The 21,330-nt window shown below is 36.8% G+C and overlaps 1 pseudogene; it reads left to right on the top strand.

Moving 5' to 3' along the window:
* Window positions 1–18,556: 18,556 nt before the first annotated feature.
* LOC105087545 (PC-esterase domain-containing protein 1A-like) lies at window positions 18,557–19,299 on the top strand (annotated as a pseudogene).
* The last annotated feature ends 2,031 nt before the right edge of the window (window positions 19,300–21,330 follow it).

Genomic DNA, 21,330 nt, shown 5'->3' with positions numbered 1-21,330 from the left:
CAGGTCTCTTATTAGATATATAATTTATGGAAATTTTCTCCTATTCTGGAGGTTGTTTTTTCGCCTTCTTGATGGTGTCATTTGAAGGACAAAAGTTTTTAATTTTGATGAAATTTAACTTTTCTATTTTTTCTTTTGTTGCTTGTGCTTTATTATCATATTTAAAAGTCACAAAGATTTAGCCTATGTTTTCTTCTAAGAGTTGTATCTTGCATTTAGGTCTTTGATTCATTTTGAGTTAATTATTGTATATGTTGTGAAATAGGCATCAAGTTTCATTCTTTTGCATATGATTAATTCTGTTTCCCAGGGGAAAATAAGTTCCTTTTTTATTTTAAATATTTTATATATGATTTAAATGTTACTTTCCACTTCCTATTGGAATTGCACAACTTATGCTTAGTATGATGTTTCAATTCAGAGGTTCTGGACACAGATTTTTCTAGCTTCAACTCCAAGACTGCTACTTACTAATAATGTGACCTTTGGCAAGTTACTTAACTTCTAAATCTTAGTCTCTTTATCTATAAATGGAGATATTGAGAGACAGTCTTTCAACTGTGCTCTCTCTTGTACTCAGTTGCTTCCTCTACTATTCCTCCACATAGCATTTTATTGAATTTATCTTTTCACATCTGTTTCTCCTACTAGACTGAAAGCTCATTGAGAATAAGTCTTATTCCTCTTAGTGTTCACTGTGGCATCAGACATGGTACTTGACCTATAGCAGATGTGTAACCTGATTCCCAGGCAGAATTAGAGATACAAGTGGGTCAGCTTGACAGTGTCTTAGAGGCTTAGGTTGTCTTTAGTTTTATAACATGAAGTCTAAGAATGACTTACTATAGAAATCTATAGAAAAAATCTATAAGGTTTCTTGTCAATAAAAATGTAGAGTCCAGAGCTATTGTGTCATGTCCAAATTATGCAAAATAAGAAGTGGTTGCTGTGTAAATATATGAACAGGTCTAATATGTTGGAATGAAACTTAAAACATTTCCAAAGCCAAATGTGGCAGACACATCCTAGGGTTAACCCTAATGAATCATACTGTTACATAATCCCTTCCCTTGAAGACAGGCAAAATACTGTCCCCAAGAGAACTATATTGCTTATAACTAATGGAATATGAGAAAAGTTACAAAGTAGTCACTCCCTTAAGTAGGGTATGTTATATGGCAAATGTGAAGTGATTTTTGTAGCCATAAGTGAAGTCCCTAATAAGTGACTTTAAGTTAATCAAAAGGAGGTTGTCCTGGGTGAACCTGACTTAGTAAAGTGGGTCTTTAAAAGATCTGGAGATCACAGATGGTCTCCTGTTGGTCTTAAAAAAAAGAGCCATGTTGTGAACTTCCTATAGAGAAGGGCAGCCTCTAGAAGATGAAAGCCTCAGTCCTAAAACCACAAGAAACTGAATTCTGCCAACAAATTAACTGAGCTTAGAACATAGCTCTGAGCTCCAGATGGGGATGCAAAGTGGCTGATAATTTGGTCACACTTCCATGAAACACTGAGCAGAAAGTTAATTCATACATGGACTCACAGCCCATGAAAACTTTGAGATAATGAATATATATTGCTTTAAGCCACAAAATTCGTGGTAATTTGTTATGAAGCATAGAAAACAAATACACCAGAGTTTGGGTGATCAGCAACCCTTGTTGATGTGATTCCCATGAATTGGTGTACAGGGGAGGAAGTCATTGAAAGAACCAAGCCCTCACCAGACAGTAGTCATTTCACAAACTATTGTTGATCATGAAGAGTGAGTGATAATGGTTTCTGGGAGCTGTTACTCAAATAGAATGGATAATTAAACTCACAGTGAAATCTAAATAGTTGTAATATAATTTAGCATGCTATAAATATTTTAGATAGTATTGCACATGCAAATGGTCACATTTTACATTCATTTTATCAAGAGTTAGTCAATATTTATATATTAATTGCCTTCTTTTTCTGTAACTCAATATATCTACTACAAAAACAATTGGGGGATACATGAATTTGATCTTTAAGGGGCTTACAAACAATTAAGAGAAACACACATTAAAATATGAACTGTTAAAAACTAGTGGGCTGTTAATTTTTACAAGTTAAAATTGGTGTAAATAATAGGGTTTGACCTTTCATAGGTAGAAGAGGCTACCATGGTTTAATACCATCAGAAAGACTTCTGAAATGTACAATCTGAGCTTGAAGGCTGAGATGAAACATTTAGGGGAAAAAAGAACATTGAGAGGCAATTTCAGAAAGGCAGATAGATACATTACACATCAAGGAAGAGGAAAACTATGATGGGGAAATGAGAATTGAAATGGAAAATGAAGCAAGTAATGACAGAAATGGTAAAAGTAGCAGAACCCAATTGCTTCCATCATCCACCTACATTATTTAATTCTTCTACTGGGAGTAAACTCTTTTGAGATCTATTAGTTAACTGGTGGGAAATCTACCTTTTTCAAAACCATCATCCAGAGCTCTCTAAACCTTTCCTGGGTGTCTTCCTGAAGCACCTCTTTAACTGTGTATCATCATGTTGTAAGGATGAGATTTGTTTAGGTTTTATTGTGTTTTGTATACCAAACTTTATGTAAGCAGTTATTCTCAACGTGACCCAAGCTCTGCATTGGAAATCAGAAGACCTCAGTTCTAATCCCGGGGCTGCCATCAAAACAGAGTGACTTTGAGCTAATTTCCTCACTATAAGTAAAGATAATCTGAGTTACTTTCCATTAACTCTGTACAAGACCACTACTACCAAAATATGATCAAACTTCACAATGCCCCAGTCCATGTATTCTCATCAAGTAAAAGGAGCAACACTCATCATATATTTTGTGTGTGTGTGTGCACCACTGTAAAATCAAGGGTTTATTTATTTATTTTTAAGAATTCCCATTTGTCGCTATATTCATTGGCTCATTCACAGAATTTTCACCCAAGGTTAAGATAAATTAATAAAATATCTAAATGTGTAAACCATAAAATTGCAACAACAAAACTGAAACAGTAGTGGCAATATGGCAGTGTGATTTGAAGACACAACCTGAAATATTAGGTTGGGGAGTAAAATTTTCCTGTTGGTAATAGCACAAATAAAGTAAGAATTCTTCATGTGTCTTCAAAAATAAATAAAGTTCAGCTAAGGTGAAATAGAATGAGTTTGAGTAGGAGTTAATATATGAGTATATATTTATTTGTATTCCAACTATTTACAAAGTACATTGTGGGAATATTTCAGTAATAGCACCAGTACAATTAACTCCAAAATATAAAAGTTCTTTATGGTAAAAATAATAGGGAACAATATTGACTTCCCATCTTCTCAAGAGCCATCTGAGACTGCATCTTAACAAACTTCTCACAATGTTAAGAGTTCCACTTGGTCTCCAGTGAACAAAGAAAAAGCTTCTCAGGTACCCACCTTAGAGTAAATTGCCTGGTTTATTTACTCATGAATGCCTTCATTTGTTCAAATAGAACAAAAGTAATTTTCACAAGTAAATAATTTAAAGTAAAGTAAAAAGTAAAGTTATTTACTTTGGAAAATTTCTTCTGAACTAGAAACTGTTAGCACGCAAGTTTAGAACAAATAGAAATTTAACTTGTGATTTTTTTTTCTTCACAATAGCTAAGGCTCCCCAAGAGCAGTGATGAGGTCATGAATCAATAACTCAAAATTTCTCATCAAAAATACTCACTCATGCCTGATGAAGCAATAAAGCCTATTAAAACTGTTACATTTCTATGCTTTTTGGCAAGAATTATATTAGTTTTGGATTGACAATTATATATGCCTTTGGTGAATAGCATTTACAAAATAAGAAAATGAATCACTTACCACTAAATCCCTGAGTGCCTGAATCCAGGAAATTTGATCCCAAAGTTTGTGCCTTCACCCACTCTGTTCCATGATCTCTCTATTCTAAAAAATATCACATGGTGTTAAGTGTCATGTAGAAATATGTATGGAGTTCTATTAGAACTGACTGAAGGATTTGAGGGAGACCATGTTTCCTACTGGAAATAGAAGTAGCCAGGCAAGGAGGTCTGGGGGTGGAAATGTTGGTGGGCACTGGTTCACCTTAGGCAAAAGGAACTTAATGTCTAAAGACACAAAGGAAAATTAAGGGCTGGTTTGCCAGGAAACCACAAATATTTCTTTAAGTCTTTGCATTGACAATGCCAGGGATGAGATCTGAGAAAGGAGGCCTATATTGGCCATCCTGCAGAGTTTGGACTTATAAACAAGATTGAGATTTTAAATTCAGTTCCTTACTCACACTAGGCATATTTCAAGTATGCAGTAGCCACACATGGCTATTATCTATTATATTGGGTGATGCAGATTAGAGACCATTTCTATTACTGAAGAAAGTTCTATCAGCCAGTGCTGCTTTAAATGGTACATAAATGTCTCCCTTATTCACAGCTGAATTTCTAGTATCCAGAACAAGGTTTATTAAATATTTATTAAATTAATTTTGAAATACCAGATGATTTTGTAAGCTATCCACTGTTAAAATTCACATAGGAACTCAAAGGCCATTTCTATATAGTGCAGCCTTCGATGAAAGTCTCCATGGTATAATGTTGGTGCATGTCTCCAAACTTGTACCACTATTTCTGAACTTACACAAGCCTGGATGCTGATAAATACTCTCATTTCCTCTTAGAGCTTTTCCATTTCACCTCCACTCTTAATTCCTCATACAGACACTGTGGTTAAAACCTTTTGACACTGGGGGAAACCTTCATCTTATTGCTTCCCTGCTCCAGGCCTCACATTGGCTCCTGAAAGCCATTCACATCAAACTGAAATTCTTGGCATAATCCTGTTATCAAGTCCAAACTCATTCTGCTCGCCACATGACAGACCAATAAATCAGAAGATGAGGTGTTGGGGCAAGGAACAGTGACTTTATTTGGAAAGCAGGCAGACCGAGAGGATGGCAGACTAATGCCTTGGAAAGCCATCCTGCTCCAGTCAGAATACAGGTTCCTATTATACAAAAAACAAACAAACAAACAAACAAAACAGGGGAGAGGGTGTGGTTGGTTGTTGCAAACTTCTTGGTGTAGGAATTCTTTGTTCTTGCAGCCATCCATGTGGGTCAGGCCATGGTGTCCCTGTAAACCTCCAATAAAACAAATGTTATTCTCTATTTTGCAACTTGCCATCTCTACATAAGTGCAGAAGTGCTAACATCCTTAAAGGTCAGGGCCTGGAGAATAGCCTTTCCTGTATATTTCAGGCTAAAGGCAACATTGTTTTACAAAAGGTGCAGAGCTGGCAAGACTGAGCTGGAAAACAAGGCACAGTGGTTACAACTAAAGGAACAGAGCCAATATAGAGTCAGATTTGTTCTCCTCTATTATAATCCAAGCCAACCTAACCTCATAGCTCTTGTCACTTACTCTCTCACATGGGAGTAGTTAAGCATGTCAATATGAAAGCTACATGTTCTTAAAACAGCTCTTTAACTCTGCAGTCTTATCCCAAAATGTCTTTCTGAGAAGCTTGGATAGAAACCTCAGAAATTGTCACCAGCTTAGAGGGACATGAAAAAAGACATTCATTCAACAAACATATTGAGCACATCTAGAACTATCTCTTGCTCTTTTTTTGATTCAGGCTTTATCTAATGCACTATTTGTAGCTCAACTTATACTGATCTTTTAAAACACATCTATGACTCTAAGTTCCAATACTTGACAACAGAATGACCCAGCCCAGCTCCAGAAGAGGGCTGTATCCACATATGCACCACGTATTTTACTAGTATGTCACCCTGCCTAGAAAAGTACAAGAGATATAGATATCTGTGTTAGTCACGTATAGACTGAGCTTCTTTATACTTCTTGCACTGCAGGGAAAGAGCATTTATTGGTTCATTTATTCTACCAAAAGTTACTGAGAACCTCCTAGGTGTCAGGTTCTAGAGAGTGAGGATAGAAATATGATTGGGATGGATTTGATCTCTGCTTCTTGTAGCACAACTGAGACAATATTAAAGTGTTCTGATCAGAGGCTTCTAAAGTGCACTGGGGCACAGAGGAGGAACCTCACCCTACCTGGGTTAAGGGAAGACCTTGTTCCCTGAAGAAGTGATGTTTAACTTAAGAACTAAAAGGCTGTGAGAAGTCATTGAGAAAGGGGAGGACGGTGGTGGAGAGAATGTTCCTGACAAGAGGAGCAAGAACCAAGTGATGAGAGGGAAGTTCAGTGTGGAGTGGAGTGAAGGGGTAAACAAAGACTGATTGTGAAGGACCTTGTAGGCAATTTAATGTGTTTGGACTATTCTCAGGCAACTGGAGGTCGACAGATTTCAAACAGGGTAGTGACACCATGATATTTATGTTTTAAAAAGGTCAGTCTGCGTGTAGGACACTACTAGGAAGTTATCCATGAATCCAAATATTCCCCTAAGATCTTCACTGGCTAGGACCTGGTTATCCTCCCTCCAATGATTCTGGGGTGGCCTATTCCATAGGTGGCTGTTAACTCTCTGGCACCCTTCACTTTCCCTAAGACACATTTGTATGGATGTTGACTTAACTTGATGAGTGTCCTCATCCCCAGAGAAATTTTGACAGGCTGTTTGTATGCTTGTGCCAATCACAGAACAATAGACCCCTCAATGGACTTTATAATCCAGACCCATGCTGCCTCCCACTACCATCAAACCTCCAATTATGGCTTATTCATACCACAACACTAAAATCAAGCTCTTCTACTTGCTTTTATGCTGACTTATGTAAAAATTGCTATTTGAGCACAGTTCTATCATTACTAGTGCTATCTGTGTTCTTCAAGTCCCAAGACCTTATTGGGAGATGCCCGTCTTTTGCATGCACTGACCAATGTGTGTTTCATTTTAGGTTGTCCAGCCACTAAGCTTTTACAAAGAAAGCTGCATTACTGGTAGAAGGGTCTTAGATGAAGATAAGACTTAAAGCACTTAAATTTTTTTAAATTTATTTTTAAGTCTGTAAAATATTTCATTATAATATTGTGTGTCATCTTGACCTGCATTGTCCTGTAGCCATAATACATGGCTCTGTAATCTCCTGTGTGCCATGAGTTTTTAAAGCACTTTATCATTCGACCCTGAAGTCAAGTTCACGGATGTGCAACTAGTGTAGTTGCACAGGTTCCAGCACTGAGAAGGGCCCCAGGCTTGACATTGAATGTTCTGCAGTAGCCTACATGAAATGCTTAATCATTTCAATTTTGAACTTTTATATTTAAGTGAAGTCTATGGGAGAGTGGCATATGTATGGCTTCAGCTTATGTGGTAGTCCTAGCAATATCTTTTCTTCCCTGGGATAGGTTCTTGGCCATGCCTTCACCTACTGCTGTCATCAGACCCCTGCCCAGCCATTGCTGTCCTCCACCCCTACCTGAGGCTAGTTGATTAGATTGTGCTCAGGCAATTGGAAGCCAATGTGTTTTAAACCCATACAAGATTGGGCAGGGTCAGGCATGCATCCTTTGGTATCTCCAAGCAGGATACGGCAGCAGCCTTAGGCTGCCAGTGCCATGGCACATTCTGTGAGTGAATTTTGAGCCCTTCCCATCCCTGATCCAGGTACTGAGCACATCTTGGGGCACAGTTTGCAATCCACTGGGGTTCTCCAGTCCATGTTGAGTTGGGGCAGGAGGCCATAGGAAGGGAGCTTTCTGGAGAAGTGAATCCCCATGCAAAAGAGCACAACTCAGGTAAAGTAAAGTAAACAAGTAAAATTTATTGTGACTATTAAGTATCTTTAATGACATTTTTTCTTGTTTATTGAGCAAAGGTCTCACATTTTCATTTTGTACTTGGTCCCACAAATTATGCAGCCAGACCTGTTTAACCACAACACTATAATGCTGGTATTTGTGTGCCATCAAGGAGACTAAGACACAAGAAGTAAACAGATAAACTGAGTGTCACAAAGCCTATAAACAAAAGGGCTAAGATGTAAATCCAGAGTGGCAGACTCAAAGCCTAGGCTCTCAGACTTTTTGCCTTTCTTATTGGAGGCTGCTTGTTAGCATCTAACCTTAGCCATTGAGAAGTTCTCTTGAATTTTTTGATGTATAATTTGGAAGTACCATCTCTGTGTTTCAAGTCACCTGGTGCAGAGGTGTTCTATGGGGAGGGCTCAAATAATTACAAAGAAGTCCCAAATATTCTATTTCATTCTAATTATTGACACATACTCAAATCTTCTCCTTGTGCTTACACATAAAAATGAAGACTTGTATAAAAGATTTCAATAGATTTTGCTAAATTTAAGCTATCTTTTGGTCAGTAATCAAACAATACTTATAGACTTTTTTTTTTTCCTATTAAGGGCCATTCTGTAAAAAAACAGCACATTTGGCTTTTTCCCCCTAAAAATGGTGTTAAAACTTATGATCATTATTTATAATTTTCCATTGGTTGAAAACATACAAATGGCCAATTGGTGCATGCAACTATATTCAATATTTCTAATTATCAGAGAAATGCAAATCAAAACTACAATGATGTATCACCTCATACCAGTCAGAATGGCCATCATTCAAAAGTCCACAAATCATAAATGCTGGAGGGTGTGGAAAAAAGAGAAGCCTCCTACATTGTTGGTGGGAATGAAGTTTGGTTCAGCGATTATGGAAAACTATATGCAATAGCCAAGACATGAAAACAACCTAAATGGCCTTTGACAGATGACAGGCTAGAGAAACTGTAGTATATTTATACAATGGAATACTACTCAGCCATAAAAAATGATAACATAATGCTATTTATAGCAACATGGATAGACCTGGAGATTGTCATTTTAAATAGAGTAACCCAGAAAGAGAAAAAAAATTCCATATGATATCACTCATGTGGAATTTTTTTTAAAAGACACAAATAAACTTATTTACAAAACAGAAACAGACTCACAGACATAGAAAACAAACATGGTGGGAAGGGATAAATTGGGAGTTCTAGATTTGTAGATACTAACTACTATATATAAAATAGATAAACAACAAATTTCTTCTGTATAGCACAGGGAACTATACTCAATAGCTTATAGTAACTTATATTAAAAAAGAATATGAAAATGAATATATGTATGTATATGTATGACTTAAAATTATGCTATACACAAGAAATTGACACATTATAACCGAGTATTCAATGAAAAAATAAAAAAATAAAATTTCCATTGGCTAAATTTTCCCAGAAATTCACCTAATGAAGTCAGGAATACACTAGCTTGGATTCACAAAGTGTTTCAATGAACATCAAATTCCGTATCATGTGCCTGAACCACATAATCAAAATAGAGGGAATTAATGCTCCCCCTACTTAACAGTCCTTTAAAAAGATATTATAGTTGTGAGAAATTGATGATTAACCATCTTACAGATATATAGATAAATAATTTTTTCAAATTACCACATAAGATAGCACTGGGAAATTTAATATGCATCTGTAGTTATGGGGCTGACTCTCCTAAATTGAAAAGTAAAAAAATCTTGGTAATTTGATGGACAGAAGTATTATATCACCTTCAAGAATCAAAATGATCTTGAGACATATCAATCAGGTCTTACTCCTTGGCAAATTTAAAAAAGGTTTCCCCTTCTTCCTTCTGTTAGAGGATTTCAAATTGAGACTGTGGGTGGGTGAGGATAACTAAGATGCATTTTTAAAAGATCTTGTTAAAGATCCAAACCAGGGATCACTTACACTGATATCTTATACAAAATTAGACCAGCATAAAGTTATCAATAATATAAAAGAAATTGAAATTAAACTATGTGAAACCTTGGCATGAGGCAAAACTGTTACAGTGGAAAATGTTTTTTCTTTGTAACTTGTCAGTTTCCCTTTCTTCCTTTTCCTGAATTCAATGATAGCTCTCTTCTGTTTAAGGTATCCAGTACTCTCATACACTCCTGGAATCTCAGGGCTGGAAACATCCTCATGGAGTCATCTGTTGCTTCTGCCTTTCCCAAGAGCTGCAAAGGGAAACAATGATTAAGTCTGTGATCCAATGAGAATGAAAATTCATCTGTTTAACAAATATTCACTAAGGTCCTACAATGTTCCTAGGTGCTTTGGATACAGTTGAGTGCATGAAGCAATCTTTGCTCTCAATAAATCTACATCTCTGATAGATCTGTGACAGGTTTTATATTCTCTGGGAGGAACCAACATGAGTTGAATAATGGCAATGCACCAATCATTTTATTTCTTTCTTATAACATCCTATGAGGGAGGTAATATAAATGAAACTTTTAGAAAATGGACTTAATTCTAGAAGTTAAGAATTTGCCCAAATTTAACTGCTAAGCAGAAGAACTTAGATTCAATCTTGTTGTCATGTGACTTTCAAACTTGGAGTTTGTCTAGTCTGACCAATACTTTCCTTGGAATAAAGGGAGAAGCTCAGCCTCCAGGTCCTAAAGAATAAAGAAAGCAAATAAACCATCTCCTCTCAGAAATCCCTATTTAGAGAAGAAGATAGAAGTTCATAAAGAAATGCAGTATTCCAGAATGCCCTCCAAGGGTCCAATAACTATGAAGTTAAAGAGAAAATTTAAACCATCATTCTCCCTCTCCAGAGAGACAGTGAATTCAGAGACCAACTAGAATAAATATCAAAATCTCTCACCCATTAGCACTATCTACACATGAACACACCTCCTTCCAAGGAACCAAAACGCGTCTAGTGAGAAATATCTTCTAAAGACTCTTCCTCTGGGCAAAAAGATAGCTTCTTTGAAACATAGAATGTTTTAGAAACATAAGTTTTAGTAATCTAAGAAGTTTACACTTAGATTTCTTAATGATACTAAAATTAGGTTATTTTCTTCAGATTATGATGTTGCTTTTATCATGTTTTATATATATAAATGCAAAAAGTTTAAAAGTACAACCATCAGGTATGGAACAGATTTTAATAGCAGAAAGTGGAATTCTGGGTCATCTGTGCATCAAAAATAAGAATTAAAATGACCTATTTTCACATTGGAAATTAATCAGAAATGTTTTGCATAACTATTAAATATGCCTGCCTCTCTGGTATTTACTGACATTTAAAGAATAAAGGAAATTGAACTTTTTAATTGTAAGACTCTCCTGAGGCTGCTGGGCATAAAAGTGTATCTAAAGTGTTAATTTACTTATATTTCTCCATGAGCTAGAGATAAAACCTCTGGGATGTGGAAAAAAAAATGTTGCCTTTGCAAAAGTTCTCTCCAAGTCACTTTGGAAACCTCAGTCATAAAATGCTTAAAGGGGGCTTTCAGCATCCTGGTTGATAGTGAGTGGAGATAATTGATAGTAAGATAGATAGTTGGAGAATGTATGTGTTTTATACAACTCTTGTCAATAAAATGAATATATGATAAACACATAAGTGATTTCAACCAAGGATTGGAAGACTAGCCAAGGAATCAGGCTAATGCAAGTGTGTCATACTGTGGAGTCAAACATTAAGCCATTAACAATCCTTGACTCTGTACATTGAACCTGAAAGTAGAAGGTCCCTGAAAGCCCAACAATAAGGGTGAGGGAAAGGACTGGGGAGAAGGGATGATTCTATGACAAGGCAACATCTGGGGGAGCACACCTAGGTGAAGAGCCCAGACAGTGGTCCTGAGCCATTGGAGAAATGTGCCAGCATAGGGTATCTGTAGGAAGATCATGTCCTTATTCTGCTGTATTAACTATGGCAGCTCTGAATAACCAATGGGCATCTTATCTGATCTTATTGTGAACTGTTTTTCCATCCATAAAATGGAAGTGGTGAAGTCTGCCTGACTGATGTCCTGAGAAATATTGTGAGGATAAATGTGTTAATGTAAACTTGCAAACTTGGAGCCTTTCTCAGGAAGTATGCTACATGAATTCAAAGAATGGGTGGAGTTAATTATTATTGTAAATTGAGTTTCAGTTACCAAAAAGATTGCAATCATTTAGCGGTTAATATTTATCTTGTGTAAAGCACCAAGAAGCTCTCTTATTTCTAGGGGTAAAAATTGCCTTTGGTAAGTGAGATAACATTTTTAAATTTAATTTTGGGAATTTAGAAGCTTAAGAGCAATATTTAACTGTGAGTGAGTAATCAAATAAATGAGTTATACAAAAATGTTTTAAAAGCTTAAAAGCACCATGCACAAATAACATATTACTTTTAGTACTATTTAAATCATTTACTCTACCTCAAGTATTTTTTTCTTAACTATGCAAAAGCAAACTTTCAAAATCCAAGAATAAAACTACACCACATATCTGTTAAGGATTGACATAAAATTAGACAACTCTGTGTCTGATTTAAAAATTCTATTCTTCTACATAATGGGAGAAAATATTTGCACATGATGTCACTTACAAGGGATTAATTTCAAAAATATACAAACAGCTCATACAGCTTAATTAAAAAAAGAAAAAAACAACCCAAACCAATCAAAAAATGGTCAGAAAACTTGAGCAGATATTTCTTGAAAGGAGATATACAAGAAAAGATGCTCAATTTTGCTGGTAACTAGAGAAATGCAAATCAAAACTACAATGAGGTATCATCTTACACCAGTCAGAATGGCCATCATTAAAAAGTCTACAAATAATGAATACTGGAGAGGGTGTGGAGAAAAAGGAATCCTCTTACACTATTAGTGGGAATTGTAAATTGGTGCAGCCTAGTGGAGAACCTTATAGAGGTTCCTCAAAAATCTAAAAATAGAGTTACCATATGATCCAGGAATTCCACTCCTGAGCATATATCCACAGAAAACTCTAATTTGAAAAGATACATGCACCCTAATGTTTATAGCAGCACTATTTACAACAGCTAAGACATGGAAGCAACCTAATTATCTATCAACAGATAAGTGGATAAAGAAGATGTAGTACACACACACACACACACACACACACACACACAGTGGAATATTACTTTACCATAAAAAATAATGAAATAATCCCACTTGCTGCAACATGGATGGACCTAGAGATTATCATATTAAATGAAGTATGTCAAACAGAAAGACAAATATTACATGATGTCTAAATAAAATGACAGAAGTGAACTTATCAACAAACCAGAAATAGACTCACAGACATAGAAAATGAAATTACAGTTATCAAAGGAGAAAGGGTGGGGAGGGATAAATGGGGAGTTTGAAATTAACATATATACACTACTATATATAAAAATACATAAACAACAAGGGTCTACTGTATAGCACAGGGAACTGTATTCAACATCTTGTAATAATCTATGAAATCTGAAATGGAAAAGGATCTGGAAAAGAAAAAAAATATATATATATGCATATTTCTGAATTACTTTGTGGTAATCTGAAGTTAACACAATGTTGTAAATCAACTCAATTTCAATAAAAAAGAAAAAAATTCTGTTGTGTATGAATAATTTCAAAACATTCATTTAAACAAATATAACATAGTTTTAATCTATTCTTTTTGTTTTATTTTTATTTATGTTTAAGGATGTTCCACATATTGATTCTAAATACATTTCATCTCCCAGAAGATTTCATTCATATCCTGAGGTCACAGGCAAAAAGTAGCCAGGTGAGAGCTGCCATCTCCTGTTTAATAGAAAAGAACAAATCTGACTCCATATTAGATCTGTTTCTTTGGTTTTAACCCTTTGCCCTGTTTTCTAGGCTTAGTCTTGCTAGCTCTGCACCTTTTCCAAAAGAATGTTGCCTTTAGCCTGAAATATATAGAAGAGCCTATTCTCAAGGCTCTGACCTTTAAGGATATTAACACTTTTGCACTATATAAAGATAACAAGCTGCAGAATGGAAAATAACATTTGTTTTGTTGGAGGTTTACAGGGACACCATGATCTGACCCACTTGGACAGCTACAAGAACAAAGAATTCCTACACCAAGAAGTTTGCAGCCACCAACCACACCCCCTCCTCTGTTTTCCTTTTGCATGAACAGAGCCTGTATTCTGACTGGAGCAGGATGGCTCTCCAAGACATTAGTCTGCCATCCTCTTGGTCTGCCAGCTTTCCGAACAAAGTCATATTTCTTGTCCCAATACCTCGTCTCCTGATTTATTGGCCTGTCATGTGGTGAGGAGAATGAATTTGGACTTGGTAACACTGTCACCACAGATAGGAAAGTTTTGTTTCCTTCTTCCCTTTGAACCCAGGCAAAGTTGGAAACTCAAAAGCAAGCCTGGAAGATAGCAATAACATTAACTTTCAGAGCATCTCAGAAGTGACTTTCACAGGCTGTCAAAGTCATTCCAAGTCCTTGAAAAAGTTAGTCTGAATTGGTTTTGGAAGCATGTTCATCAGTCAATAATACTGAGATTGTGTGCCTTTATTGCCATGTTGCTTTATCCTGAAGTAGGCCAAAGCTATTTCTCTGAAGGCTCCAAGATTAACCTTGCAGCCTAAAAGTGCTCCCTAAGTGTAATGATCTTGGCAGTGCAGCAAGGTGAACTTCCCAAAGTCAGAGAAGCAGAAGACTGTCAGAAGGATGAGCCTGTTGTTGGGAAAACATGTGACTTGGACACACTGTGGATGTGTATTGGGTCATCTCCATAATGCAAACAGAAAAAAAATCCCAGGGAGCCTGGAAGCCTCCATGTCAGAAGGCTGCTGCTGCAGCCATCTGCCTATGAAAACCAGTCAGGGCACTTAAACAGCTTAGCTTGCAGGTCACCGAGCAAATGCTCAGTTTTTGTCTAGCCTAAACTTGGTAAGCTCTCGGAATAATCAAGTCCTTGATCGAGCATGGAGAATTCCCACCCCAAAGCCTAGTCAGGTCCTAGGAACATTGCTGCAGTCAGACTGATTCAAATAGGTGCTGGGTTTCTAAGGGAAACCCCTGCAACACTCCCAGAGGTCAACTGCAGAAATCTGTGCAGGAATGAGCTAATTCCAATTCCAATCTGGCAGAGCCTTGCTTTAGCAAGATGAATGTCCAACCTCCTAAACATGGAAGATCTCTAGAGACTCAAATTCTATAATCTTCTTTATAGGTCCATTATCGTATTTTTTCTTTTGGTGGTCAGCAACATTAGTTTATTTTTCAGGGAAAATCACCTGCTCATTAAAATCTCTGTGTCCTTATTTTATTTGCTACTGAAAAGAAAAGCTGTTTAGAGCTTTTTATAGAAATTTAAAGTCTTCATTTATTAAAAAGTAGCCTCTCTCCCTTTTCTTTCCTTTGAAAAACAAAACAGAACAAAAAATTAATAAATGAAAAAGTATTTACTTTGACCTTTCTTATGATACCTATTTTCCATCACTCTATTCTTTGTCAAAAAGAAAAGAATTATACAGTCAACAATGTTTTTGAAATACTGTTTGACATTATCACCCTTTCTTGGAAACCCTTGGTATGTATTAGCAAATTAAAGGCTCTAAGGAAACCAGGGAAGATATATACATTACTTTCTGTGCAAACATATATCTACTAACAGAAAAACAACAAGCCCTCAAAACATACATTTTATGTTTTTATTTTTTCTTAAAATATACATTTTAATAATGATTAACAATATCATTTAATATGTAAAGAATAGTGAAATGTGCATAAAAGTCACTAGATTAGTAAAGCAAAAGGTCAGGATACAGTATCTGCTTGAAACCTGCTGTTTGCAGGGCAAAATTTATGGGAGATTTCAGAATCAATTTACCCAGAATATTGATAGTACTTTTATTTTTATTCTTATTTTATTGAAAGATAGTCATTTTACAATGTTTTCTTAATTTATGGTATACTGTATATGATTCAGCTGTGTGTGTGTGTGTGTGTGTGTGTGTATATATATATATATATATATATATATAGCAGATATTTCTTGAATATATATATAGTTTCCTTTAAATATTCTTTTCCATTATAGGTTATTACAAGCTATTGAACATGGTTCACTGTGCTGTACAGTGGGGTCTTACTGTTTATCCATTTTATATATAGTAGTTAGTATATGCAAATTCTGAACTCCAAATTTATCCCTCCACACCTTTCCTCCCTGGTAAACATAAGTGTGTTTTCTGCATCTCTGAATCTGTCTTTATTATATAAATAAGTTCATTTCTGTCATTTTATTTAGATTCCACATATAAGTGATATCATGTGGTATTTTCTGTCTCTTTTTGGATTACTTCATTTAATTTGACAATCACCAGGTCCATCTGTGTTGCTACAAATGACATTATTTTATTCTTTTTTATGGCTGAATAGTATTCCATTGTGTGTGTGTGTGTGTGTGTGTGTGTGTGTGTGTGTGTGTGTGTGTGTGTGTATCCCTAAACTTCTTTATCCATTCTTCTGTCAATGGACACATAGTTTGCTTCCATGTCATGGTTATTGTAAATAGTGCTTCTATGAACATGGGGGTGCATGTATCTTTTTGAATTAAGGTACCCTCTGGATGTATGCCCAGGAGTGGGATTGCTCGATTGTATGATAAGTCTATTTTTAGTTTTTTTAAGGAATCTTATACTGTTTTCATAATGGCTTCACCAAAATACATTCCCACCAATAGTATAAGAGAGTTCTTTTCCCCCCATACCCTTTCCAGAATTTATTGTTTGTGAACCTTTTAATAATGGACATTCTGACTGACATAAGGTGATACCTCATTGTACTTTTGAATTGCTACCCCTGATAATTAGCAACATTGAACGTCTTTTCACATACCTATTGGCCATCAGTATGTCTTCATTAGAGAAATGTCTGTTAAGATCTTCTGCCCATTGTTTGATTGGGTTTGTTGTTGTTGTTATTGAATTGTATGAGCTGTTTGTACATTTTGTAAATAAGCTCTTGTCAGTTTCACTGGTTGCTAATATTTTCCCCTATTCCATAGGTTGTCTTTTTGTTTTGTTTATAGTTTGCTTTGCTATGCAAAACTACAAGTTTAATTAGGTCTTGTTTGTTTATTTTTGCTTTTATTTCTATTGCCTGGGTAGACTGCCCTAGGAGAAGATTGATAAAATTTATAGCAGAGAATGTTTTGCCTCTATTCTCTTCTAGGAGGTTTATGGTGTCTTGTCTTATGTAAGCCATTTTGAATTTTTTTTATATAGTGTGAGGGAGTGTTCTAACTTATGATTTACATGTGGTTGTTTTCCCAACACCACATGTGAAAGAGACTGTCTTTTCTCCATTGTATATTCTTGCCTTTTTTGTTGAACATAAATTGACTGTAGGCATGTGATTTTATTTCTGGGCTCTCTATTCTGTTCCATTGATTCGTATGTCTGTTTTTGTGCCACTATGACACTGTTTTAATTACTGTAGCTTTGTAATATTGTCTGAAGTCTGGGAGGGTTATTTCTACAACTTCTTTTTATTTCAGTATTACTTTGGCAATTCTGGGTCTTTTGTGATTCCATATAAATTTTAGGATTATTTGTTCTAGTTCTGTGAAAAATTCTAGTTCCAGTTCTAGTCCTGGGTAATTTGAAAGGTATCATATTAAATCTATAAATTGCTTTGGGTCATATGGTCATTTTAACAATATTAATTTTTCCATTCAAGTTCTGGTGGGCTAGAAACTTGTCCATATCTTCTAGGTTGCCCAATTTATTGCTATATATATGTTCATGGTATTATCTTATATTGTTTTTTTTTTAATTTATCTGGCATTAGTTGTAATTACTTCTATATTATTTCTTATTTTATTTGAGTCCTCTCTCTTATCTTTTTGGTAAGCCTGGCCAGAGGTTTGTCAATTTTGTTTACTCTTTTAAAAAATCAAATTTCTTACAGCAAGCAAAGTTGATAATATTGCACAAGAATTATTCTAGGAAGAGGCAGCTTCATTTGTTTTCTTTACAGAATTGATTTTTTATTAAGATATAGCTCTGTTTCAGCATGATAACCATCATTTGTTATTCATAATTTTGTTCACACATGGAACTTGGCTAATGTTTTGAAACTATTAAACCAGTGTGTCTTTCTCCTCCATATATTAGGTTCTCTTGAGCCGTTCTACCATATAAACAAATGGAATAGGAGAGATGGATGCCATCTTATGAAAAAAAGGATGATAGGATTTCTGGGAAGGTTCATAAAAGCAAGAAAAAGAGGTAGAAATCTCACTTCTACTACCCACACTTGATTGTGATCCTACAGAAGGAAAAGAGAGGGAAGTAAGTTTTAGACCAATGGCTCCACTGCTCCAGTCTTGAGAGAGAAGATTGTTGGTGGGGAGGAGAAAGACTCAAATTGGGGGGGGGGGGGCTTTCTGGAGCCTCTGGAGGGAGATTCCTCATAGGGTAAATTTGCAGTAACCCAGAGTGGGCTCAGCAGTGGACAAATGGCAACACAGTGAGTTTAGGTAGAAGGAGCAGTGCCAGCAGCTCTCTCAGCCTGCCTCTTCCTCCTTTGTAGGTTAGAAGAATTCCAGGATTTTTCTAGTAGCCTCAGTATCCCACAGAAATCACTGAAGTCTGAGTGGGGAGCTTGAAAGTGAGGCTTGCTGTGGTGGGTGTGAAGTGACCTTATAGACAAGGTTTCCTCCTGTAGCCAGGGACCAGAGATGAGTCATACTAGATCTGAGCCATTCTGCAGTGATGGCAAGGGATAAAGTAAGCAGCGTGTGTAGGGATATCCTGATGGAGCCAGGAGAACTAACTGGATGCTCACCAGCCATATCACCAGCATCAATAACAGAGGGTTCCCAAGAGCAGGCAGACAAAGGACCCAGTGAGCAAACCACATGAGACTGAAAAAATACAAGGGCTGCTGACATGTCTCTGCACATCCCCTATCCAGCCCAAGCATGACTGTCCCCCTGACCCATGGATTGAGGACTGGCCAGAGCTGGATCATCTCCTCCAGGGGAGCCAGGGCCAGCCCCCAGACTTCAGGGAGCAACTGGCTTTGCCCCAACCATCTCCCTTGCCCCCTCCCATGCCTTTTCTCTACCCTCTTCCTCAGCCCTTCCCACTTCCTCTGTTTCCATCCCTGCCCCAGGATCCCCCTTTTTTCCCAAGGCCAGCTTTTCCTACTCCATGAATTCTTCAATTATAATCCAATGGAAGACTTTTTGATGCCACCCCACTTAGGATGTGGCCCTGGAGCAAACTTTGTGGCTGGCCCCCTGCCTCCTCCAATCCCCAGCCCTATCCTCCTGAGATCTCCACTGGGGCCTAGTGGTCCACTGGGGAATGCCCCACTGTGTTCACAACAGCCCCTACCATGTGCTAAGGATGGGGGTACCCTGCAGGCAGTGGCTCAGACACTCATACATGCTGATCCACACATACAACTGGACAGATGGCCTCCTGCCTATCCAGGGACATGGCCCAGGTAAACTGGATCTTGTGCTGGGGCTGGATGTGCTATAGATCTGCAAGGCCTGCTTGCCACCCAAGGAGCTGGACCTGGGTGTCTGCTATGCCTGTCTGGCACTATTCTTGTCCATTGCTATCACCAATAAAAGCATGGAAGAAAAACAAACAAAAAATGAAGTCACACATTGAGTTCTCACCAAAAGCCATCTTAGGGAACACAAGAACAAATCTGGAAACTGAAGTTTGAGAAAAATGCTTGAGTTACCTAAAAGAAATTTTTACTTTCTTTAGAGCAGCTGAGTTTAGCCATTTGGATTAATTTAGTGTGTCTGCCCCTGTCTGTCAACCGTCACTATCTGGAGGAGTACAATTGTTACCAAGTCCAAACTCATTCTGCTCACTGCACAACAGGCCAATAAATCAGGAGATGAGGTGTTGGGGTAAGGAAAAGCGACTTTATTCAGAAAGCCAGCAGACTGAGAGGATGCCAGACTAATGTCTTGGAGAGTCATCCTCCTCTGGTCAGAATACAGGCTCCTTTCATACAAAAAAATGGGAGGGGGTGTGGTTGGTTGTTGCAAACTTCTTGCTGTAGAAATTCTCTGTTCTTGCAGCTGTCCATGTAGGTCAGGCCATGGTGTCCCTGTAAATCTCCAATTAAACAAAGGTTATTCTCTATTTTGCAACTTGCCATATCCACATAAGTGCAGAAGTGCTAACTAACATCCTTAAAGCTCAGAGCCCCAAGAATAGGCTCTCCTGTATATTTCAGGCTAAAGGCAACATTGTTTCACAAAAGGTGCAGAACTAGCAAGACTGAGCCTTGAAAACAGGGCACAGTGGTTAAAACTTAAAGGAACAGATCCAATATAGAGGCAGATTTGTTGTTCTTTATTACACAACTTATTAAGCAGTTCAATGAACTAAGTGAAGTAAAGAAGCTAAAATTTCCTTGCCAGTTTGTTTGTAGAGTGTGTAGATTTTTCAGTCCACTACACACAGAGATGCCCAAATATGCTAAAATGGAAAGTGAAACTATTGGCTTCAAAGTCTGCTTCATACCATGAGGCTGAAAGTCCCACATAGCTGTGAATTTTTTCCCATTAAAGTTTGCAGGTGATGCTCGGGGCTGTGGTCTGGTGAAGAAAGCAGTACTTTAGAACCAGACAGATTTGTGTTGAAGTTCAGGCCACCTGTCTAGCCTCTCTGAGACTCAGCTTAGTTTTCTCAGTTTGCTATCCCAAGATTCAGCTTACTATAATGTGGGAATTATAATTTGTTTTCAGAATTAACTGTTGTTACATGAAGTACCAGACCCCCTTGAAAAATCTCAAAAAAAAAAAAAAAAACCCAAAAACTAAAAACATGGAGCTCACAAGATGAATTTCTAATGCCAGGGGTTTTAGGATGCCTCCTTGAGCATCCTGATGTGGGTTAAATTGAATATTAATTTCTCCCTTTATGTGGGCAAGAGTTACTGTTTTAGAAAGAAAATAATGTTTGGGTTTTTTGTTTGTTTGTCTTTTTCCAAACATATAAGTTCCTTTAAAATCATTTTTAATTTGTCAGATCAATATAGGCATTAGAGCATTAAATGATTTAGTTGGATGCTTTTTTAACTCAAAGTGAAAGGAATAAGACTTTAACCTCAGGAGGACCAATGGGGCATAAATGTCACAGTATTTGTGGGCTATGAAGATAGACATAGATAGATAAAGATAAATATATATGTATATAAAATCTATCTCAGTTTGAACTTTAAATAGTTTTTTTTAATTGGCAAATAAAAGTTTAGGAGATTTGGAGCTTCAAAAATACTCAAATGGATTTTGGATTTACTTCACATTTATCTTTCATGGGAAGCAACACATTGATGTTCTCAAGAAGCTCCAAGGCTGATGGGAAATTGAGATCACAGAGTAAAACTGTGGAGATAAAGGAAAGAGAGCTTAACTTTTAGAGCTTTCAAGAAAAAAACAGAGTGTGGAAAGTCCAATCTTTGGGCTAAAAAAGTATTCTCAAAGCTTAGGCCATCTGAAAGGATCAGCATC

The sequence above is a fragment of the Camelus dromedarius genome, chromosome 30 (assembly GCF_036321535.1).
Source record: "Camelus dromedarius isolate mCamDro1 chromosome 30, mCamDro1.pat, whole genome shotgun sequence".
Taxonomy (NCBI): Eukaryota; Metazoa; Chordata; class Mammalia; order Artiodactyla; family Camelidae; genus Camelus; species Camelus dromedarius.
This window is presented reverse-complemented; position numbering and strand designations above follow the sequence as displayed.